At 40.8% G+C, this 25,776-nt stretch overlaps 1 pseudogene across 1 annotated transcript; it reads right to left on the bottom strand.

Annotated features, from left to right (window-relative positions):
• Positions 1-9,800: 9,800 nt before the first annotated feature.
• LOC308255932 (ADP/ATP translocase 2-like) lies at positions 9,801-25,352 on the bottom strand (annotated as a pseudogene). The gene is made up of 2 exons: positions 25,245-25,352; positions 9,801-10,663 (listed from the first exon to the last, which is right to left on the bottom strand). The product of its transcript is annotated as an ADP/ATP translocase 2-like (transcript).
• Positions 25,353-25,776: the final 424 nt, after the last annotated feature.

Raw genomic sequence — 25,776 nt, 5'->3', positions numbered from 1 at the left:
AAGGGAGACAGAAACCGCCTAGTAGAGGGAACCCCTATACTGCTGGCCCTAAGTGAACCCCTGTACTGCTGGCCCTAAGTGAGGCTTCTTTGGTTTCCTGGGGATTTGAGGGTAAAGGGACATCAGGAGCATAGAATCAGATTATAAATGAATTAAAACCTTGCTTCATCTGCACATGCACCTGTTGTTATTTGGTTAGTTATTTTTTTAATATAATTTTATTGATTTCAGAGAGGAAGGGAGAGGGAGATAGAAACATCAATGATGAAAGAGAATCATTGATTGGCTGCCTCCTGCATGCCCCCTACTGGGGATAGAGCCCCAGCCCGCAACCCAGGCATGTGCCCTGGACCGAAATTGTGCCCTTCAGTCCACAGTCCGACGCTCTATCCACTGAGTCAAACCAGCCAGGGCTGGTTAGTTCTTTTTAACAATGTAATAAGGACCCTAAATCCCACCACCCAAAATAAAAACCAAAGGACAATAAACCTTATTTAACTATCTGACCTCATCCTGGCCCCCTTCTTGCCCACCTGAATCCCCTGTTCCCCATGCTCTCACTCTCCTTTAAAAATAGTTGATTGACTCTAGGTGTGTATATATATATATATTTTTTTAATTTAAATTCTTTTATTTAAAGTATTCCATAAGTCTCCTTTTTCTCCCATTGACCTCTCCCGGCATCCCCACCCCCCTCTATGTGTATAAAGTATACTTTTATTTTGGTTGTTTTAATTATAAAAGGGGTATTATGCTATTTGTAATCTTTTAGAACTTATTTCTTCACACATGTTACGATTCATTTGCATTGTTATAGTTTAGTTTGTAATGTTAGTTTGGTTTATAGTTGATATTGCTTATTTCATACATTTGCCTGCTATATTTATTTATTTAATATTTATTCATCCACTCTCCAGGTGTCTCCAGGCTTTTGCTATTGTGAACAGTACTGTTTGATCATTCTTGAGCATGCCTTTTATTGTATTACTAGAGGCCCAGTGCACAAAATTTGTGCAGTAAGGGGGGGTTGTCCCTCAGCCCGGCCTGCACCCTCTCCAATCTGGGACCCCTTGGGGGATGTCCGACTGCCGGTTTAGGCCCGATCCCTATGGGCCTATGGGATCGGGCCTAAACTGGCAGTCGGACATCCCTCTAGCAATCCAGGACCACTGGCTCCTGACTGCTCACCTGCCTACCTGCCTGATTGCCCCTAAATACTCTGCCTGCCTGATCGCCCCTAACTGCCTCTGCCTGCTGGCCTGATCACCCCTAACCACCCTGCCCTGCCGGCCTGATTGCCCCTAACTGCCTCTGCCTCAGCCCCCGCCACCATGGCTTTGTCCAGAAGGAGGACCAGATGACCAGAAGATGTCTGGTCAACCCGGTCTAATTAGCATATTACCCTTTTATTAGTATAGATTATTATTATGCAAGAACCACTTTATATACCATGGAGTGGAACTGCTTGGTCATAAAGTTTGTAAATGTTCCACTTGAGAAAATAATGTCAGTCAACTTTTAATGTGGTTGTCCCAAATCACACTCCCAGTAGTCACATGTTAGAGATATTTCTTTAGATCTGCACCACGTCCAACATTCGGTATTGCCAGACTTTTATGTTTACCAATTGAAAGGATGTGAGCTGTGGACTTGATTTGCATTTTGCTGACCACTGAGAACAGTGGGTATCTCTTTATCTCAGAATTGGCCACAGGTATTTTCTTTTTTTGTGACGTACCTGCTTGTGTCTTTTGCATACTCCTCTGTCCCGCTGTTTGTGGTCCAAGTAAGTCTTGGTGCCTGAAATGGAAATTCCAGGGAAACATTTTTAAATGCAACTCATTTTCACCTGCCAGGAGATGGGGCCGGAGGGACGCAGAATCTCAAGAGTTTCGTTTTAATAGAGTTCAGCAAAAGTGTGAGCATGAAATCCTAAGCAGCCAGAGACTCCAGGAGGTGAGTGGGGCAGGGGGTGGGTGTGGGTGTGGGAGGCTGGAAGGTTAGACCAGCCATGTCAAATTCTTCCCCTTGCCTGCACCTACAGCAGCAGCAAATTCCCAGTAACCGTGTGCCAGGTGCTTCCCTGCACTTTCCACAGCACCCTGCCAGCAGCCCTCAGCACCTACATGTTTGGTGTTCCTTCCGCTGAGAGCAGAACAGCGAGTTCAGATTTCTACTCAAATAATTTGGCAATTGAAATGATAACTTCAGCTCTGTTCTCCAGTCCTTAGAAAACGAATGTCCAGAAGTTTCTGAGCGGTGAAGGAAGAACAACATACTCAAGACACCAATTTTCCAATTCATACACAGAAAACAGCAGGCTCAGTAGATTGAAATTCAGGGGGAGATAAATAAATAGGATGCATGGAGTGCATTGCTCCCAGGAATGGCCACTTCCACCTCTGCTCTAGATCAAACCATTAAAAGCTTCACAAATCACCCCCTCGCCTCATTATGAAGCTGCAGCTTATTCATGCTTCCAGGAACCACGCACAGCCTCCCAGAGCAGCCCTCATCCACTTCCTGTCCTTCCCAAGATCTCCTGCAGTCATGTCTACCAGCTGTCACCGTTCTTTAATTACCAATTAATTTCTTCCTTATGACTGTGTAGGTCTTTCTCCCATCTCAGCACCACAGATTCCCATTCTCATTCCTCCCCATTTTGGCAACACCTGACATCGGCTTGCTTTCTCTGGCCACAGGCGAGGTGAGGTCAAGCTGACCTGTTCTTAGTTCCTGTCCTCTGGGTCAATGACAGCCCAGGAGAGACACAAGCCACTGAGAGGCAAAGGGAAGGTGACCAATGAAGTCTTCGGTTTTCCTAATTTAAATGGAAATCATAAGACAAAATGCTTTGGGTGGTGGTGGTGGTGGTGATGGTGATGGTGGTGGTGGTGGTGGTGGTGGTGGTGGTGGTGTGTGTACTCTTTTTTATTATGGTAAAATATGCATAACACAAAATTTACCATTTTAACCATTTTTAAGTGTACAGTTCAGTGGCATTAAGTACCTTCACATTGTTGCAACTATCACAACCATCCATCTCCAGAAATTTTTCATCATCCCAAACTGAAACTCTGTTCCCATTTAAGAACAATTCCCTATCCCCACCCCTCCCCACCTCCAGTCCCTGGCAATCACCATTCCACTTCCTGTCTCTGTGAATTTGACTACTTTAGGTACCTCATATAAGTGGAATCATTTAATATCTGTCCTTTTGTGTCTGGCTTATTTCACTCAGCAAAATGTTTCCCAGATTCATCTATGTTGTCGCACGTATCAGAATTTCATCCCTTTTTAAGGCGGAATGATATTCCACTGTGCATCTATTCCACATCTTGTTTATCCATTTATCTGTCGATAGACATTTGGGTTGTTGCCATCTTTTGGCTATTTTGCATAATGCTGCTATGAACCTGGGTGTACAAATATGTTTGATGAGTACTGTTTTAAAACATTTAAAATTATGTTTTCCTCCAATGTACAAACTACCCTGTGCCTAACTGAAAAGCTGGTGAAAACTGATTAACAGGCTAGTTACCTCATTATAATGAGGTCAGTTTCAGCATAGGAGCCAATGAGTGTGCATGTTTTGGATTCTGCACATTTCTCATCATGCTCAGCACCTGGGATACATGCAATAAATATGGACTGTTGGCGACACAGGCAACACATATCACATGAGTGCCTGTCAAGGCCAGACCTCACAAAGGGCCAGTGAGGCCCAGGTTATCAGCTCTTGCCATATAGCCCAGTCTTATCAAAGGGTTATTTAGCCCTCATTTTGATTAGTCAAGTACTTTATAATCATTAACTAATAGATCTTTTCCATCATCAACAGCCATCACCCCATATGTGGAAATGGAGTATTTGGTTAGGGAGGGAGCCAATTTCATGTGGGATTTATGTGCAAATATGGGTGCAATCATAGAGACCAAACTTGCTTTGCTATTAGGAAATAGTGTTTCAATCCAGCTAAGCAAGAATACTAAATTTGATGTTCTGTTAGTGAAGCCATAGTCCTGAGTCTGGCATGAGGCTGTGCCTAACTATCCAAAAGGATGGCATTAAGAGCCATGACCTGCGCTGACTTCTCCCCATGCCCTCCCCTGACCTCCTCAGAGCTTAGAGCTTGTAGTGGTAAGAGGACAATGCAGTGAGAACATGACCCATAACAGCTGATCTCCAACAAGGTGAACCCAGGTGATATAACTATTGAGCAATCTGCCACAATAACCTCATAATACTACCCTGTTATTCAATAATGCCAACATATGGGGCTTTCAAATCCCATTCCAAGCTGCAATTTTTATAGTTTTTTAGTGACCCTTGGCATGTGGGATTATACAGACCTTTAAATCACATTTTGTAAACTGAGATTATGTTATACAGTGGAATCTTAATTCATTCTGGAAGGCTGTTATAGAAGCGATTGTTAAAAAACTGAATCATTTTTCCCACATTAGAAATAATGTAAGTTGGTGAAAGTGGGTCTTCTGTATTCGTCAAATATCCTTTCTGAAGGGAATCAAATATATGGTAACAGAAGGAGACTTGACTTTTGGTGGTGAACACATGATACAATATACAGATGATATATTATAGAATTTTACACTTGAAACATATAATCTTATTAACCATTGTCACCCCAATAAATTTATTAAAATTAAATTTATATATATATATATATATATATATATATATATATATATATATATGATTTGTTAGACTCTACCTCAGGCATGTATGTCTCTTCCTAGGGACCATAGCAGTACCTCATAAGGTACAAAGAGATTAACTCTGGATCTATACTGTCCAATACCATAGCCACCAACCACATATGGCTATTGTGTGTTGGACATGTGGCTACTGAGATGTAAAATACGCACCAGATTTCAAAGATATTTTATTTAAAAACTCAATAATTTTAATATAGATTATATGATGAAATGATATCATTTTAAGTAAATTAAATAGATTATTAAAATTAACATCACTTATTTTTAAAATATATATATATTTTTTTATTGATTTCAGAGAGGAAGGGAGAGAGAGAAAGAGATAGAAACATTAATGATGAGAATCATTGATTGGCTGCCTCCTGCACACCCTCCACTGGGGATGGAGCCACAACCAAGGCATGTGCCCTGGCCAGAAATCGAACCGTGATCTTCTGGTTCATAGGTTGATGCTCAACCACTGAGCCACGCCGGCTGGGCTCACTTATTTCTTTTTTACCTTTTTTAATGTGGCTACTGGGAATTTTTAAATTATATATGTGACTGTCATGACATTTCTATGGCCAGAGATGCACTAGACCAGTGGTCAGCAAACTCATTAGTCAACAGAGCCAAATATCAACAGTACAACGATTGAAATTTCTTTTGAGAGCCAAATTTTTTAAACTTAAACTTCTTCTAACTCCACTTCTTCAAAATAGACTCGCCCAGGCCGTGGTATTTTGTGGAAGAGCCACACTCAAGGGGCCAAAGAGCCACATGTGGCTCGCGAGCCGCAGTTTGCCGACCACAGCACTAGATCTTTACTACTTTTTTTTTTAACCTTTACTACTTATTTTAGACTCAGTTGTGTTCCCCCCAAAATGTATACGTTGAAGCCCTAACCCCCAGTGTGACTGACTGTATTTGGAGACAGGGCCTTCAAGAAGTAATTACAGTGAAATGAGATCATGTGGGTGGCTCTCTGATTCAATAGGACTGGTGTCCTTAAAATAAGAGGAAGAGACACTAGAAATTTGGGCACACAGAGAAAAGGCCACGTGAGGACACAGTGAGAAGACAGCCATCTACCAGCTAGGATAGAGTTCTCACCAGAAACCAAACCCTGCTGACATCTTGAACTTGGACTTGTAGTCTCCATTACTGTGAGGAAATAAATTTCTGTTGTCTAAGCCACCCAGCCCATGATATTTTGTTATAGCAGCCCTAGGACTCTAATAGGCCACTTAAAGCGTGGTCCATGGACCAGCAACCACCATCACCTGGGAGCTTGTTAGAAATGCAGAATCTCAGCACCGCCCCCCCACCCCGACCATTGGAACCAGAATCTACATTTTTACAAGGTCCCTGGGTGCCTTGAGGAGCCCTGTTCTGAAGCACAGGCCAGCTTTCAAGAGGATGGAGGCCTTTTGTCAGGGACTTCTAGAAGGGTGGGAGACGGAATGTGGGAGGGGTGTGTTGTGGAATGGAGAAGTCAAAAAACAGACAAAAAAGCGGCCTCCTTGGTGGCCTGTCTCCTCAGGCAGATCAAACATCTGGAGCTGATGGTGGGGAAGATCCCTAGAATTTGAACACCCAGCCCAGGGAGCTTTTTCTGATCTAATGATTAGAATCACTGCTTTTCAGAGCTGGAGGTGATCCTTCAAAAAATACCTAGTTCACACTCTTGAGGGGGACCCTATAGCTGACCCAAGGCCACTCAATGGGGATGAGAACCTGGCCTCCTTATTCCCAGTCTAAAGCATGTTGCCACCATTTAATTTAATTCAGCATAAAAATTACAACAGATAGCTACAATTTCAAGGACCCCATGGATTGAGTTGTGTGTGTGTGTGAGCGTGTGTGTGTGTGTGTGTGTGTGTGTGATTGTGTGTGTGTGAATGTGTGTGAGAGAGTGTGTGTGTGTGTGAGTGTGTGTGAGTGTGTGTGTTTTAATGCAGAGAAGCCTGCTTAGCTGGTCTTGGGAAAGAAAGGAGAGAAAATGGGCGAGTCCCATGGACCTGAAGGATGAGTGCACACTCTAATATCAACCACATGTTCTTTGTGCATCTGATAGGGATTCCACACTTCTCACTGCAAGTTTTCTACTAAAGGTTACCATATGCCGAAGGAATGTTTCACCACCACGAACTAGCTATATAAGCTGAGAGCTTTAAATTACTGCCCAGGCAGAGGGAGTTAATCTATGCCTTGATTATCTGTGTGTCTGGTTATCTAAAGACGTCCCTGGCATGGAGTTGTAACTCATGACTGACTTGCTAATTTGAAATATAGATGTGTGCCTTCCCTCCTTTCTCCCTTCTTGTGCGCACACACATGCACACACTTAGATGTTGATTACAGTGAAGTTTGCAAATGGATTGAAGTATTCTCAAGTCTGTCCTCCATTAATTCCTGTAGGTATTTTTGCTTCCTGGGAGTTGGGGAATTACCACACAATTGAAAGTCACAGAGGAGAAGGGTGTAGAAGGGAAAAGGGGTGGTGAAGATATTGCAGAGGAGTAAATGAGAAATAGGTAAAGATCAAATATTCATTGCTTCAGTTGAAAACTATTGCTGCCTGAGAGTTGAACCGAAAGTATGTTTTAGAGCGGTGATTTAGATGTAAATCTCAGCTTTGCTTCTTTTTTAAAAAAAATAATATATTTTTATTGATTTCAGAGAGAAAGGGAGAGGGAAAGAGGGATAGAAACATCAATGATGAGAGAGAATCATTGATTGGCTGCCTCCTGCACGCCCCCTACTGCACATTGAGCCTGCAACCCTGGCATGTGCCCTTGACCGGAATCGAACCTGGGACCCTTCAGTCCACAAGCTAATACTCTATCCACTGAGCCAAACCAGCTGGGGCTCAGCTCTGCTTCTTGATGGGTGAGTAACTCTGGGCAAGTCATTTAATCTGAGCCTCAGTTTACTCACCTATAAAAAGGAGAACAATAGACTTTTCTTGTGGGATTTTCTTACAAATTACATGAGACGATATAGAAAATGCACATGGTAGGGTCTCAGTCAATGTTGATTTTCTTTCTTTCCTTCCATCCTCCCTTCTCCTCCTAGTGAAACTTAGATGTTTTCTACACATGATACTGGCAAGATGAGGCTTTTACCTGCCCAGTAAGAGGAGAGATTATGAACAGATACAATGAGATCATCTTCAGGGACACTTATTGTTTTGCTTTGATTTTTTATTGAGCTACTTCGTATTTTTCACAGCTATCAGAGAACATAATTACCACAGTAGCAAACAATGAAGATTTATTAATAAAAAAAAAGTAGCAGAAGGAACAACAATAATAATATCGTCATTGCTGTATACAAAAGGTAAACTAGTGATCTTGGTAGTTGAATGTACTTTAAATGGCCATCTCAAAGTCTGGCTATATCTGTTGACATAAATTTAAACTTGCAGAGACTGTTAAAATCAGCAGGAGATCTTTTTTTTTTTTTTTTTTTTTTTTACATCTCAATAGAATATTTTAGAATGTCCTTGGCAAATAGGGCTTGTCTAGGTATAGCATGTAAAATATTGCTCTATTATTTCAGGTGTCAAAGACACTTAGATGAGAAATAAAGTCCCTCCCTGTATAAAAGGATCATGCTGGCTTTTGGTCATTTTTGTGGCTCTTCGAGTGGAGTCATCCAACTGGACCAAGAGCTCTGGCCAAAGCCAGAGGAGGAACCCTGGCCTGTCAGCCCATCCCTGGACTTCAGGACTTGGGAATCTAGAGGCTCTCTCTCCAAGGAGCTGGAAACAATAAAGAACCAAATGCAATATACACATATCTCTTTTCATCTACTTCTGCAGACTCACTCCCTGAATCACCAGAAAAGTAAAAATAATACTACTTATTGGGTCACTAACTACATGCCAGAAATGTGTTAACTCATTTTATCTTCAAACAATCCTATGAAGTAGAAAAGAGTGTGTCCATTATACAGAAAGTTGAAACTCAGAAAGGTTAATTAACTTACCCAAATTCACCTAGCAAATGGTGAGCTAGGAATTCAAGGTTGTCAAGATGAAGCTGCCTCTTAGATCAGAGGCATTTCCTCAGCACCTTATAATTTTAGTTTATATCTGTTTTGCAACTTATATTTATAATATAATATTACAAACTTACTATATTACCCTGGCACCTCCTTTTCCTTCAGATAAGAAAAGATCCAACATGGTTTTCAAAATTGTATCAACATCTTCCCCTAAATCAGAAATGACTACTCTCTTTATGTATATATTTCAGATATTTTTTATTTCTTCAAATTTGTTGTTTATCAGGAGTAACTAAAATAAAAATTGAGTCCCATCATCATCATGGAAATGGCTTTAAGAGAAAACTGGTCAGATGAATATTATTGCTTCCCATTTTACATTATATATATATATACATATACATATATATATATGTGTGTGTGTGTATATGTGTGTGTGTGTGTGTGTGTGTGTGTGTGTGTGTGTGTATATATATATATATATATATATATATATATATATATATATTTCAGAGATGAAGGGAGAGGGAGAGAGAGATAGGAACATCAATGATGAAAGAGAATCATTGATCAGCTGCCTCCTCCATGCTCCCTACTGGGAATCAAGCCTGCAACCCAGTCGTGTGCCCTTGACCAGAATCAAACCAGGGACCCTTCAGTCCACAGATCAATGCTCTATCCACTGAGCCAATGTGGCTAGGGCTTGCTTCCCATTTTCAACCAGTAAATAGTTGCCATTGATAAATAGACAGCCAACAGTCTGTCAAGAATGCTCAAGATATGTTACGTAATACAGCATGCCTGTTCACAGGGGATAGGGGAGGGAAGACTAGGAAATAATTTATGTGAATTTTTTTGTAGTTGTTAATCCTCACCTGAGGATATTTTTCCATTGTTTTTTAGGGAGATTGGAGGGGAGAGGGAAAGACAGAAACATTGATGTGAGAGAAACATGTGTTGCTGGGGAGGAGCCTGCAACCAAGGTACATGCCTTTGACCAGAATCGAACCCAGGACCCTTTGGTCTGCAGGCCTACACTCTATCCACTGAGCCAAACCAGCTAGGGCTAATTTATGTGAACTTCTTGATTTCATCATAAAAAACAAGCACAAAACACCAGCCATGCCTCTGAGAACATTGGACCACGCACCCTTGAAAAAAGCTCTGCCTCCTTCATCACCAGCAATCTTCCTCCACAGTCCAGTGTGCCTGTGTACATGATAGCAGTTCTTTTGCTCCCCGACTGCATCATCATGTGGCCATGAACAATGTCGAATGGCTAGGAAGTCAATCCAGCCACCTCTGTGACGGACTGTGCAGTCATCCAGCTGATGAAGATGTCAGTATTCTTGGGATCTGGAAGCATTCCCTTGCAATGTCATAGACACTGAAACAGGCAGCTCAGTAGATGCTAATACTCTGCACAGACACGTTACAGCCTTCGCACAGACCCTTGATCCCATCAGATTTGTCGACTAGACAGTCACCAAGGCCTTTGAATTTCCTTTCACCTCCAGTTTTGCCCACATCCGTTGCTAGACAGGTATGGGCAAAATCAAGAGGATACAAACCACAAGGGAGTGGCCCCAGTGGCACCATCTGATGCCAGATTCCCTGCAAAGTTCTTGTCCACACCACCCAGGAAGATCTTCCTGTATTTATCTTCGAAGGCAAAGTGAGGGCATGGGTGGGGAAATATCTGATGACATTGGCCAGGTTACCACACCAGGACATGACTCCCTGCTCCTTGGGGATATGAACCATGCAGTCCAAAATGCACTTGTATTGTTTATCTGCAGTGGTTTGCTTCTGGCTTGCTGCACCTGCAGCAGCAGCTTGACCTGCTCCATGGGTGTTACCACTGTCTTGGAGATGGCTTCGGCCACTTCATCTTCCCAGAAGTCCTTGGTGAAGGACACAGCAGTGTCTTTTTTCTTTTTTTAAAAAAAATATTTTTATGGATTTCAGAGAGGAAGGGAGAGGAAGAGAGAGATGGAAACATCAATGATGAGAGAATCATTGAGTGGCTGCCTCCTGCACACCCCACACTGGGGATTGAGCCTGAAACCCAGGCATGTGCCCTGACCAGAAATTGGACCATGACCTCCTGGTTCATAGGTCAATGCTCAATCACTGAGCCACGCTGGCCAGACCCTTTTCACTTCTTTAATCTCACAAAACTGCTGTCTTGGCCACCAGCTGCTACATAGGGTGGGGCAAAAGTAGGTTTACAGTTGTTTGTATGGAAAATAATATAATTAATAAATACTGATATAAGAATAAACTCTGTTTTGCGTGCTCACAAATGTAAACCTACTTTTGTCCTGCCCTATATTAATTTGTTTGAATGTCCATTGTGGTCTGCTCTGAGTCAGGCACTGTGTTCTTCTACGGAAAGACAAATATTAATAAGTTCCCACTCTCAAGGTGTTCCCAGACTAGTGGGGACTACAGTCATGCAAATAGACAATTTCAGTGGAATGTGTGACCACTGTTACACACTTTTACACTAGTACACTCTAACACACTTATAGTCAAAGCTGGAGAAATAGAGGATTAGCAATGACACCAGGTTGGAAGCACTGGCAAGTGGTTAATATTTTAGTTGATTGTAGAGGCTGGAAGGTAATGGCCAGGCATCAAGGTAGGGCTGAGCATTTCAGTTGGAGCAAGAATGAGAAGACATGGTTGGGCCTGGAGTATTTCAGGACTCATCTGTGGGACTTCGGGATGTGAGGAGCAGAGGAGCACATGCAATGGGAGGGAAGTTAGGAGAAGTCCAGGCCAGGTAAGGCAGGCTTCACGTGCCTTGCTCAGGGGTTTAGACTCTACACTGTGGGCAGGGAGGTCCCACAAAGATTTTACAAGGGGGATAATACAATCAGATTCTTCTTTTAGCAAAACCCCCTGGCAGCAGTGAGAACTATTGCCCAAAAGAGAGAGACCAGTGAAAGGGAAACCGATGACATGGCTATTAGTAAACCAGATGCAAGACTGGCTTGATTCAGTGGAATGGAGCTGGGACCACATATGAAGACATTTCTGAATTAGCATTAACAGAATGGAGAATGGCCTAAATGTGAAGGATTCGGGATCTGAGCTCAAGCTAACTCTGACATATCTTACTTGGTGACAGTATTAAATAATATAAGGCATTTATAGGAAGACCAGGTTTGAAGAATTGGGGAGTGGGGCAAGAGTGTGAAATATAAAAAATAAATAAGTACTCTTGCCTGGGTCCTGCTCCCAGAGATGCTGGTTTAATTTGTCTTGGGTATAGCCTGGCATTATGATATTTATTTAATCTCTTCAGGTGATTATAATGAGAAGCCAAGTTGAGAACCACTGTTATGAAGAGATGAGAGAAGACTGGTAACAGAACTCTCAGAACCACAATTTTCAGGCACAAAGAATAGCCCAAGTGTCCATTAATAGGATATTGATCAAATTAACTATATGATTCAAAACTTAGCCTTAGGCTCCAAGTAAAATGGAATGAGCATACTCCACCCTGTCTCTCCCACTGAATGCAGCTATAAACCTGGGCACAATCCATGGAGCAGCAATTTGAGGACTCTGTAAAGTAAATAATAGCAGATGGATTGGGAAGAAAACCAGAGTTCAAAGTACCTCTGAACCAACAGTGAGTTCACCATATCGTTTGCTTCAGTTTTGTGCAGTCTACACATAAGGTAGCCTGAAACTGCAAGTGGGCCCCAGGAGAAACCCTCTGGTTCTGGCTCAAGAAACAGAAAATGGGTCTCCTAATGCTCAAAGAGAATGGGAGAAATCCCACTTTCTTTCTTTTGTTTTTCTTCTGACTAGAGGACTGAGAAGGGGGCCCCAGGAACCAGGAAGTGTTGGGGACATTGTAAAGAGGAAAGTATTTGGAAAAGTGACCTGGTAATGTTGTTTATAAACCCTTGGACTCACCCTAAACAGCACATAGGTGAATCTGACCCTAAAGAGTGTACCAAAAGCTTTGAGATGGAACTATAAATGGAGATAGACCAACACCCACATCCTACTCTGGTCACGAGGGGGCACACATGCAGGACAGATCTGAAGAGCATTGCAAAGACTTTGAAAGTGGAATTGACATTGACACCACAACTCACAAAAGTGTGGTTGAAACTTGCAGCCTGAAGACTGGGTTAACTGCTTACTAAAGTATTTTTTTTTTCCATAGAATTTAGAAAAGACCCAGAGACCCACAATATTCAAAATGTCCAAAATGCAACACAAATTTAATCCTCATAGGAAGAAGCAGCAAAATTTCAACTTACATACTAAGATGACACAGATGTTGGAAACACCTGGCAAATACTTTAAAGCAGCTATCATAAAAATGATCCAACAAGTAAGGACAAACTTTCTTTAAATGAATGGAAGATAGTCCCAGCAAAAAAAGAAAATATAAAGAAAAATCAAATGGAAGTTTGAGAACTGAAAAATACAATAACTATAATTTTTAAAAATCACTGGTGGGGTTCAATGGCAGAATGGAGATGAGAGAGGAAGGAGTCAGTGAATGTGAAGATGTGTCTGTTCAGCTGCCCCCTGGTTTTATCCTTCAGTTACTCTAATGCCTTGATACCTGGACCTTGATTACCATTTCACATCAGCTACTTACCAATATATTTTCATAATGAGTTATATTATCATTTAGATCTTCTAACAACTCTGGGAAATAAAGTCAGAAGACTAAGGTAATTTTAAACATTTAGCTCATGTTATAATAAGAAAACAAATTAAAACAAAACAAAACAAAACAAACAAAAGAAATTCTCTAATCTCAACAACAAAAAGAATAAAAATTTGAAGCAAAAATGAACAAGCCTTGGGAACTTGTGGGACAATACCAAAGGCCTAACATTTGAGTTATCAGAGTCCCAGAAGGAGAGGAAAAAGTGCAGCACAAAAGAAAAGAAGGAGGAGGAGGAAGAGGAAGAGGAGAAGGAGGAGGAGGAGGAAGAGGAGAAGAAATAATGACTAAAAACGTCCCAAATTTGTCAAAGCACATAAAACATACAGATTTGAAAATCTCATCAAATCATAAACAGGAAAAACAAAAAGAAGCCATGGCCAGAATTATTATAATCAAACTACTTTGATCTACTTAGACCTCAAGTAATAATGAAATCTTATAGGCAACTAGAGAAAAGTGACATATTACTTATAGAGAACAATGACCCAAATAATTGCAGATATCTCATCAAAAATCATTGAAGCCAGAAGGAACCAGAACAGCATTTTAAAACTACTGAAAGGAAAGAACTGTCAACCCAGGATTCTATGTCCAGCAAAAATATACTTCAGGAATGCAGGTGAAATAAAAATCTTCTCAGAACAAAGAAAGTAGAATTTGTTGCCAGCAGACCTGCTTTATATAAAAGTACATTCTTCAAACAGATGGCAATGATATCAGATGGAAACTTAGACTACCAGGAATGAAGGAAGAGTAACAGAAATGGTGGAATGTATAGGTAAATATAATAGACTTTCTCTCAAATTTTTTAAATTCTGCCTTATGGTTGAAGACAAAAAGTATAATACTGACACAATGTTTGTAGATGTAATACATAAACAACTACCAAATGAAGCAGGGAGAGTAAAGGCCCTGTGTGGTGGTAAGGTCCCTACATTCCTCTCAAAGTGGTAAAATATCATGAAAAGATAAGGATGTGTTTTGTAATTCCTAGAGCAACCACTAAAAATATTATACAAAGAGATATAATAAAACACACACATATACACACACAATAAATAAAATAGTATACTAAAAGGATTCAGATAACCCCAAAGATAGCATGAGGTGGGAAATAAAAAACAGAGGGAACAAACAAAATAAAATGGTAGGTTTAAATCCAAACATAAATAAGTCTATAAAATGCAAATAGTCTAAACAAATCAATTGAAAGGCATTGGCAGACCGCTTTTTCATGGCACCTCAGAGGCAGTCGGCTGCTTTAGGAGGAAGCTGAACCTCTCTTTCCCAGCCACTAGCTGCCAGAAACTCATTGAAGTGGACAATGAATGCAAATTCCATGACTTTAGTAAGAAGTGTGTGGCCCCAGAAGTTGTTTGTGATGCTCTGGGTGAAGAATGGAAGGGTTATGTGGTTCTAATCTATGTTGGGAATGACAAACAAGATTTCCCCTTGAAGCAGGTGTCTCAACCCATGGCCATGTCTTCCTGCTGCTGAGTAAGGGACATTCCTTTTATAGACCAAGGAGGAATGGAGAAAGAAAGCACAAATTTGCTTGGAATGGCATCATGGATGCGTCTCAGTGCTCTCAATTTGGTCATTGTTAAAAAAAGGGGGAGGAAGATATTCCTGGTCTCACTGATACTACTGTGCCTCATCACTTGAGACTCAAAAGAGCTAGAATTCACACATTTCCCAATTTTTCTAAAAAAAATTGTTGTCCACCAAAATGTGAGAAAGCCCCTAAACAAAGAAGGACCAACACACCCAAGAGTTAGCATTTTGTTACTCCACGTGTCCTGCAACACAAATGTTGGCATATTGCTCTGTACAAAGTACTAAGAAAAATAAGGAAGAGGTCTCAGAATATGCTAAACTTTTGACTAAGAGGATAAAGAAAGCCAAGGAAAAATACCAGGAACAGATTGCCAAATGATGTATGTTGCCCTCTCTGAAAGCTTCTACCTCTAAGTCTGAGTCCAGTCTAAATGAGTCCAGTTCTAAGAGTAACAAATAAATAAGAACAGACATCAAAAAAGAAAAAGAGAGAAGAAAGAGATTGATAGAATGAATTTCTAAAATGACAAAAGGTATAGGAAAATGGAAAGTAAAAGGATATATCATTTATCCCAGAAAAATGAAAACTTATGTCCACACAAAAAAACCTGTACATGAATGGTTATGGAAGTACTATTCATAATAGCCCAAAACTAGAAACAACTCACATGTTCTTCAACCAATGAATGGCTAAGGAAACTATGGTACAACCATGCCTTAGAATACTACTCTGGAAATAAAATGAATTAACTGATAATACATACAACAACTTGGATAGATCACAAGGGAATTTTGCCCTGTGAACAAGGCCATCTCTAAAGGTTACATACTATATGATTCCATTTATATAGCAATATTGAAATGATAAAATTATAGAGATGGAGACAGATTAGTAGTAGCCAGGGATCAGGGAGTTGGATGGGAGGAAGGTGACTGTAGCTATAAAAGGGCAGTACAAAGGATCTTTGTGATGGAGTTGTTTTGTATCTTGACTATTGTGGTGGTCACATGAATCTACATATGATAAAATTTTGCCCGCCTAGTGTGCCTCAGTAGTTGAGCATCAGCCTATGAACCAGGAGGTCAGTGTTTGATTCCCAGTAAGGGCACATGCCTAGGTTGTGGCTCAATCCCCAGTAGGGGGTGTGCAGGAGGCAGCCAATCAATGATTCTCTTTCATCATTGACATTTCTCTCTCTCTCTCTCTCTCTCTCTCTCTCTCTCTCTCTCTCTCTCCCCCCCACTCCCTTCCTTTCTGAAATCAATTTTTTAAAAAAAGAAAAAATTTTCACTGAACTAAATACAAACACATGCACACATATATTTAAGTAAAACTAGTGAAATTAGAATAAGGTATATGGGTTATATTAATGTCAATTTTTCTGTTGCAATTGTACTATTGTTATGTAAGATTTGAAGATGTTACCATTGGGTAGAACTGAGTTAAGATTACTAGTTTGCTAGGCTGCCATAACAAAGAATCACAGATGGGTGGCTTAAACAATGGACATTTATTGTGTCTTAATTCTGGAGGCTGGAAGTCCAAAATCAAGTTGTCACCAGGGTTGTTTCCTTCTGAGGGCTGTGAGGAAGACTCTGTTCCAGGTCTCTCTCTTTGGCTTATAGATGGCTATCTTCTCTCTGTGTCTTCACATCATTTTCCCTCTACATATGCTATTGTATCCAAATTTCCCTGTTTTATAAGGACACCAGTAATACTGGATTAGGAACCACTTTAATGTCCTTAGTTAAACTTGATTACTTCTGCAAACACCATATCTCCAAATCTCACATTTTGAGGTTTTGGGGGTTAGGACTTTAACATACGAATTTGGAAAGGACACAATTCAATCCAGAACAGCTCTGTGGATCTTTCTGTACTACTTCTTACAACTACATGACAATCTACAATTATTTCAAAATAAAAAGTTTTTAAAGAGATAAAGAAGGAACAAGATGGAAAAAATTCAAGTCACAAAGTTTTCTTTGATCATAATAAAATAAGACTAGAAATCAGTAACAGAAAAGTCTTCAAGTACTTGGAAATTAAGCAGCATACGTCTACATAAATCTTTGAACAAAGAGACAGTCTCAGGGAAAATAAAAATATATATTGAATTATATCAAAATAAAAATATAGTATATCAAAATTTGTGGGATATAACTAAAGCAGTGCTTAGAGGGAACTTTAAAGCTTTAAATGCTTATATTAAATAAATTATGTTATAGCTAAACTGTAGAGTATTGAAGTTATAGAAAGAACTTAAGATGTATTATTAGATGTAAAACAGTAATAATTACATACAGCATGCTACCCTTGATGAAATAGAGACAGTCAGAAAAACTTACATCTGCTTATTTCTGCATAAAGAAACACTGATAGGATATACAATAAATGAATTTAAGTGGTTATCTATATGGGTGGAGGAAAACGGGGCAGACAGGACAGAAGGAGGAGTAAGATTTCTCAATGTATACCTTGTTGCTTTACTTTTTAAAATGAGGAAAACTTTACATAGCATAAAATTAACCATTTTAAAGTGTACAACTTGGTGGCATTTAGTATATTTACAATATTGTGCAACCACCTACTTTTATCAAGTTCTAAAACATTTCATCACTCCAAAGAAAACATTGAACCCATTAAGCAGTCACTCCCCATTCCCCTTTGCCTCCAGACCCTGGTAACCATCCATCTGCTTCTATCTCTATGGATTTACTGGTTCTGGATATTTCATTTAAATGGAACCATACAATGTTTTTTTATGTGTCTCTAGCTTCTTTTACTTAGTATAATGTTTTCAAGGTTCATCCATACTATGGCATGCATCAGCACTTCATTCTTTTTTATGACTGAATAATATTCAATTGTATGTATAAACCATATTTTGTTTATTTATTCATCTGTTGATGGACCTTGTGGCTATTATGAATAATACTACTATGAATATTCATGTCCATCAAACATCTCCTTGAGTCCCTGCTCTCAATTCTTTGGGTATATATCTAAGCATTGCTGGATCATATGGCAGCTCTATGTTTAACTTTTTCAGGAACCACTATACTGTTGCTTTCCATGGTTGTGTACCATTTTACATTACCACAGCAATGTACCAGGGTTTCAATTTATTTCACATCCTTACCAACACTTGTAATTTTTCATATTTTTTATTATAGCCATCCTAGTGGGTATAAAGGGGTATCTCATGTTTTTGCATTTCCCTAATGATTAATAATGTTGAGCATCTTTTCATGTGTTTATTAGTCATCTGCATATCTTCTTCAGTATTGTTTTCTTTTTGTGAACCCTATGAATATATTATCTACTTGAAACCCTATGAATATATTATCTATTTGAAACAAAAAATAAATCAACTTTAAAAGGGAAAAAAAGTAAAGATCAGATAAGAGAAGAAGACCACTATAGTAACAGAATAATGGCCCCCAAAGATGTCAATATTCTAATTCCTGGAACCTATGAATATGTTACCTTACCTGGACTTTGAAGATGTGATTAGGATAAGGATCCTAAAATTCGGAGATGATCCTGGATTATCAGGGTGGGCTTAATGTAATCACAAGGACTCCTATGAGAGTGAGGCAGGAAGTTAAACTTAGAAAAGGAGAGATGATGATGGAAGAAGAGATCAGAGAGAGACAGAGAGACTTGAAGATGCTACATGGTGGGCCTTGAAGATGAAGGGAGGGGACCATGAGCCAAGGAATGTAGGCATCTTCTAGAAGTGGAAAAGGCAAGGGAACAGTTCTCCCCTAGAGCCTCCTCAAGGAATGCAATCCTGCCAACACATTGATTTTAAGACTTCTGTCTTCAAGAATTATAAGATTATAAATTTATAAGATGATAAACTTGTGTTGTTTTAAGCCACTAAGTTTTTGGTAATTGGTTACAGCAGCAGTAGGAAACTAATATGACTACAAATGTTCTGCTCCCTCCAGAACGAAGTACTACCTACTAACTTCCTCATCAATACTTGACTCTTACGAAACACAAGTGAGTCTCACATGTCTTCTAAATCCCTGACGGGGGGGAAAAATGAAACAGAGAAGGCAAAGCTGTGTTGTCCTGTGAGGTGTTAAGATGTCGGCCAAGCAACACAAGATCTTTCTTTTACACATCTCCAGAGGGAATACTGAGTTAAGCCTTGTTGAATAAAAAGGACTAGAAAGGCTTGTTAAAAAAATCTGAGGGCTCATTACCCTTCACAGAGACTGAGCAAGATCTGAAGAAACCAAAGCCCGTGGACTTCTTTTTTATCCCCACTGGCAATGTTATTACCTTCAGGTGGCAGTTTCAAGGCCAAGAAGTTTAAAAGCTGCCCTCCTTACCCCTTTCCCAGAGCTCAGCTATAACTGGCAGCACCTGCCCATCCACAGGTCATCCATCAGCTGAAATGTCTGCATGTGGTTTGCTTCATGTCCATCCTCTTAAAAAGCCCCCAATATGCTTTACATCTAATGCATGTAATATGTTCATTTCATGGAATTGGCCCACAGAGGGAACTTCATGTGATAGAAGACCCAATAGCAGGTTGGATGGCAGGTCCAGCTAATGGCCTATAAATTTTTTCCAGCTCTTTCTACTTCAGATGGATAAGGATAACACAAGCACTATCACCACCTTCACAGAAAAGACAGCTTTGGATCTAGGCCAGCTATGACCTAAAAATCCACTTAAAACTCATTGAAGAAGCACTTGAAGAATGTGGATCTATGACTAGGATATAGGCCTGAATAAAATAATGTAATATTTCTTATAACCCAAAAGTCAATGGTTACTATTTAAAGGGGGGAACTACTTGATATTGGCCCTAAGGAAACTTAATCTCCAGAATGTGGAATTTTATTATTGATAAGAACAATAACAATATTATTGATCATCTGTTGCAGTAATCCTGTGATTATTTTGCTAATAGGAATTCCACCTCCTTCCAGGCACAATGCTTGGGTAGGATTTACCTGCCACCAGCTCAATGTGTGAGCCCTGGTTGGTCAGAGCCAATCCTTTATTACATCCCTCTTGCCACAGTGATTAGTTCAGGGATTAGCACCCAATGAAGACCTGAGCCAATCAGCACTTGGCATTTCAAAGCCAACCGGTCCAGAGTGTGACTGCACATGACCAAAAATAGCTTCACTAGAAGAAGCCCAGGATTTTTGATCCAAGGTGGAAGGAGAGACATTCTCTCTTTTTTGCTATGATGAGGTGCATGCTGTCCTGCATAGCAAGAGTATCCATCTTGCAAGAAGGAAGGAGGCTGTCTGGGATGAGGCCAACATCCTGAAGGACCTTGTGACTTCACTGGGCAACTGGATTAAACCAACCCTGAAGCCTGCCCTCTGGGTATTCAGTGACATGAAGCAATAAACTCCCTTGTTATTTAGGCCAGTGTGAGTTTGTTTTTTTCTGCTTGCAACTGACCAAATCTTTTTTTTTTTTTTTATAATATATTTTATTGATTTTTTGCAGAGAGGAAGGGAGAGGGATAGAGAATTAGAAACATCGATGAGAGAGAAACATCAATCAGCCGCCTCCTGCACACCCCCACTGGGGATGTGCCCGCAACCAAGGTACATGCCCCTGACGGGAATCGAACCTGGGACCCTTCAGTCCGAAGGCCGACGCTCTATCCACTGAGCCAAACCGGTCAGGGCTTGCAACTGACCAAATCTTAACTAATGCACCAACTATATGTCAGCCACTGTGTGAGTGGCTTTCACACATTCTATCTCAATCCTCAACATGGCCCAGTGATGAATGTGTTATCATCCCTTGTTTACAGATGCCAGGTGTTCTGTCTAACTTCAAAATGCTGATAAGTGGAAGAGCCAGAATGCAGCCTAAGATGTCCATCCCTCAGACCTCTGCTTTCCACCAGAATCTGTTGGGAGAGACCCCCCCCCCCACCAAGTGCCAACCTCTGCAATAATTCAGCAGATAAGCCCCTAGAGAGATTTTCCCTATAGTCATACAAACTGCTGTATTTCATATCTGGCATCCTGTTTCAGGAGTTAGATATTTATTACAAGTGTTGATGAATCATTGTAAAAAATAGCAATTAACAAATTCATCATTATAAAGACACTAGAGGCCCAGTGCATGAAATTCGTGAAGGGGGGGGGGTGTCCCTCAGCCCAGCCTGCACCCTCTTGTAATCCAGGACCCCTCGGGGGATGTCTGACTGCCAGTTTAGGCCCAATCCCACAGGGATTCCTCCCTCTTGCAATCCAGGACTGCTAGCTCCTAACTGCTCGCCTGCCTGCCAGCCTAATCACCCCTAACCATCCTGCCTGCCTGCCTCATTGCCCCTAACTGCTCACCTGCCTGCTTCATAGCCCCTAACTGCTCGCCTGCCTACCTGATGGCCCCTAACCGCCTCTGCTGCCGCAGCTTCGTCCAGAAGGACATCTGGAATGACATCCGGAAAGTCATTCGGCTGTCCGGTCTAATTAGCATATTACACTTTTATTATTATAGATTGCGGAAAGGTCTTATAGAGTTCTTGTTGGCATTTTAGACAGAATTTAACTCCAAGATCCCGAAGGTAACCTAAGTATGCATGTATCTAATCTTAAATACAAACCTGCTATAGAAGAAGTCATTGAAAATTGTTTTGCCATTTGAAAATAGGGTGTTATTGCCATGCATCTACTTCAAACTCAGAAAGGTTCGCCAGTAGGATCAGATTTTGAGAAAAATAACTGGAATAGTAGCTAAGGATTCTGTTCTTTACCAAACCAGACTCTGAAATAATACTACATTCATGATGAAACCAGCACTTCTCCTGATGGGACTGATTCCGTCCCTGGATTGTTTAGCCAGAGTTCCCAATGGCAAAATAAACAAACAAGTAAATAACTCCCACTGCAAAATGCACACATGTATGTATAATTCCTTGAACAACATCCGAGGCATTTTTCAGCTTGCATAGAAAGGGAAGGCTTCAAAGGACATCCATCCAAACCTGAGGCCCACTGCTGAAGAACCCTACAATAGCCCCACTCCTGGCTTCTGCTTGGCCACCACAGGTAGGAGACGCACCACATTTCATGATGCCCAACCCTATTTCAGACATTTTTATCTCGTCCAAAGTGCCCTGTATGTGTATTTCCACAAGAAATAGGCTTTGAAGTTAGATTTTAGTTCAAATGGCTGCTTTACTGGTTCCTCTTGGTGACCCTGAGCAGTTGCTCAACCCCTACAAGCCCCAGGCTTCGATAAAATTGGACGTGATGATTCCTACCTGTGACCATTAATATAAGATTTATAAGATATTTTGTGTATAACATACATGGCAACTATTCCTGGCACAAAGTTAGCCTCAACAAGTGATGACTATTGGCTATCAGGGAGAGCACTCCTGAGGCTGAGTAGGGTTGCCAGGTGTAGCAAATAAAATTACAAGCAACCCAATGAAATTTAAATTTCAGGTAAATAACCAATAAGTTGTTAGTATGTGTGTCCCATGTAATATTGGTGACATACACTAAAATTTTATTCATTGTTTATCTGGCAATCAAGTGTCACAGGGTGTCTGGTACTTTATCTGGCAACCCCACTATTGAGCCTGCGGGATCAGCAAGGTTGAAGCAGGGATGGGACAATGGGAGAGTAAATCATGAGATCAGAGGGGAGGACATGGCAGAAAACCCACAAGCCATGTGCAGAGACACCTGGGCGTACTTGTTGCCTGATGTGGAACCAGCCCCAGTTGCTTCAATGGATACCTAGTCATATGGAGAAGTCCATAATTCACAATGGTTCATTTCCTCTCCCTTTGAAGATTTTTATTCTTGTAAAACATGTACCTTAATAATCACCACTTAAGTTGTATTACTAACTTACTATTTATAACTCTTATATTAAGGAAACTCCAGTGCAAACACTTACAACTATCTACTTTTTCTAATCCCTTTCATTCAACCTTTCAAATATTTATCAGGCACATATCTTGTCTCAGCTATAGTGATAGTAGTAGAGGATATAACTTGAGGCTAAAACAGGACCCTACCTTCAAAGACTCCACTCGTTGTCTGGTACAATGGCCTTCAACATTTTTTTTAATCATTTGCCCCATCAGTTAAAAAAATTGAACAGATCTCAGCTTCTGTAAATTTACTTATTTATTAGTCATATACATATTCTATCATATATAACAGTGATCTGTTACTTATGTGTGTGTATGTGTAAATATACATACATACACATATAATACTTAAATACTTACATAATTCATTCTTAAATAAATGAAACTTATGGCAATAAACAATATAAATAGAAATTATAACATTTTTATTGTCTCTTCCTACCAAGAATCCTCTTACCCTCTTGCATGCTTGAATCCCAATGTGGAAGCCATAGGGCTAGTGGATAAGAAAGTCCTGTTAGTAAATAATTTGGGTACAATGTGATAAGTCCTATAATTGGGATGTAACTGGGAAGTTAAAAGAGCACAAAAGAGGAATGGGAGCTCAGCTGGAGAAGAGAAGATGAAAAGCTGTATGAAGGCCGGACCTCTGGATGAGACTTAAAGGATAAGAGGGACTTTGCCAGGAGACCTGAGAATGGGGAATGCTTTTCAGTGGAAGAAAATCACTTTTTTAAAAGCATATTAGTATGAAAGAGGATGACATACCCAAAGAACCAGAAGTACCTGGTTATGGTTTAAGCATAGAGCATAGTTGGTAAAAGAGAGTTAAAGGAAGTGAGATGGGTCATTCTAGAGCACGCAGGATAGATGAAGTCTAGGAAATAGCGCAAACCTGAACTCTGAAGCAACTTGCTCACATGTGCATATTAGAAAGATCACTTTGATAGAGATGAGAAATTCTAGATGAAATCTTAGAAAACTGAATTAAGGCAGTATATTACATAATCGTTTATTATGCCCAAATAAAATTTATCCCAGGATAACCCAGATGGTTTAATATTGGAAAACCTATTAACATAGACTTAGATTACATTTTAATAAAAAATATTTATCCCAATCGATACAAAGAATCTATTCAATATATTTCCAACTTAGAAAACTAGGACACTCTTAAACAATAAAGAATATCTATCTTAAATACATAGCTAACATCATATTAAAAGTATTTTAATGAAAGTCAGATATAAAACAAAAATACCAAAAACTAGCATTATCGTGTCATATTGTGCTAAACATTCTAGTCGATGCAAAAGACATTAATATAAACAAGATTACATTGGTAGTACTAGTAAGCAGAAAAGCTGGGCTGTAGACGCAGAGCCTTCCTTCCTAACCACTACAGCTGGCTGCCTCCGTAGTAGACTTGTGCTGGGAGCTGGGAGGATAGTGAGAAGCTTAAGGCTACAGCCTCAGAACCTTAAACTATGGACAGGCAAAAGGGTGAAAAATAGCTTAGCTCACTAAATGCCAGTAGGTGCTTAGCATGATACCTAGGACCTTGTAAGCAGGCATTCATCCATCCATTCACTCCTTGAACAAATATTTATTGAGCAACCACTCTGTGCCAAGCACAGTGCTGGGCCCTGGCTAGAATCTGAACAACACAGACATGGTCTCCACCATGGAGTTGAGTCTGAAAAGGGGAATCAGACAGTAAATCTACATAAAGAGAAGCTAATTACAAATTGAGGTGATACAGAGGGGGGAGGAACAGGGTGTGGTGAGAGAATGAGAGAAGGAACATGTTTTGAGGCCATAGCAGATACAGAGCTGTCAGGAGGCTTTTCTCTGATGAAACTCCATTTGAGAAGTGGGCCCTGAAGGATGTGTAGGAGCCAGCTAAGGGAGGAGCAGGGGAGGAGTGCCGGGTCCAGGAAGCCTAGGAGGATTCAAAGGACGAGAGAGTAGCCTGCCAAATTCTGCCACTCGGAGACCTGAACATGCCCCTGGATTTGGCCACTCGGCTGTCCTAGAGACCTGTATTAGAGCAGTTTCAGGGGCATGGCATGTAGAACCAGTATTCCTGCCATCTGGAAAGGTATTATGGGATAGTTGGAGGAAGTGTAGACACTCCAAAAAATACAGCAGAATCAAAGAAGACACTCTTTGCAGAGGGGAGAAGTTGTGTTTTTTCCAGTGCGCGCAGTGGGCAGGTGGGCCTGCTCACTTCGTTACCTTGTTTGAACTTCCCAAGACTGACAGGTGGATATTTTCCACCTCCTCATATATTCCAGGAGGAAGGCCCAAGGACAGGGAGACCCCTGCCCAGGCTTCTGGAGGCCCTGGACTTCACCCTCTTACTTCTGCAAGGTCTGCCAGTCCCTTCCCACCCCCATCCCCAGTACAGGTCTCTTCTGCTGCCTTGTTGGCCAAGGCTCCTATCTCCTTTGCATAGAGCAGCACTGTCATCGGCAGTGCCCACTGCAAGACCTTCACCACGCGGGAGGGATGCCTAGCAGCAGCCTACCATCGCAGCATAACCAACTTGTGCATCATTGGTAGGGATGGCAGCCTCAGGGGGGGAGAAGTCTTTTTGAGCTAAGCCTCAGATCCAAACCAAGTAAAGATGGCATCAGCTCAGCTCATCAGCCAGCCCTCAAACTCCACCCCTGGATACTGTCCCCAGGGACCAAGTCTCTAGCTGTGGCCTTTGGGTTGGGGGCTTGAAATAGGCATCAGAGTGCACACAGGCAATGCTTCACAAGTCTGAACACATTAGTCAGAGGGTCAGGAACCAAGCTACTCTCTGCTGTCTCCTGTCATTGAGGGGATGGCATTGGGATGGCACCCCTCACTTTTTAAACCAGCCGCAGCATCTGGCACAGTAACACGG

Source organism: Plecotus auritus (genome assembly GCF_963455305.1).
Source record: "Plecotus auritus genome assembly, chromosome: 8".
Taxonomy (NCBI): Eukaryota; Metazoa; Chordata; class Mammalia; order Chiroptera; family Vespertilionidae; genus Plecotus; species Plecotus auritus.
This window is presented reverse-complemented; position numbering and strand designations above follow the sequence as displayed.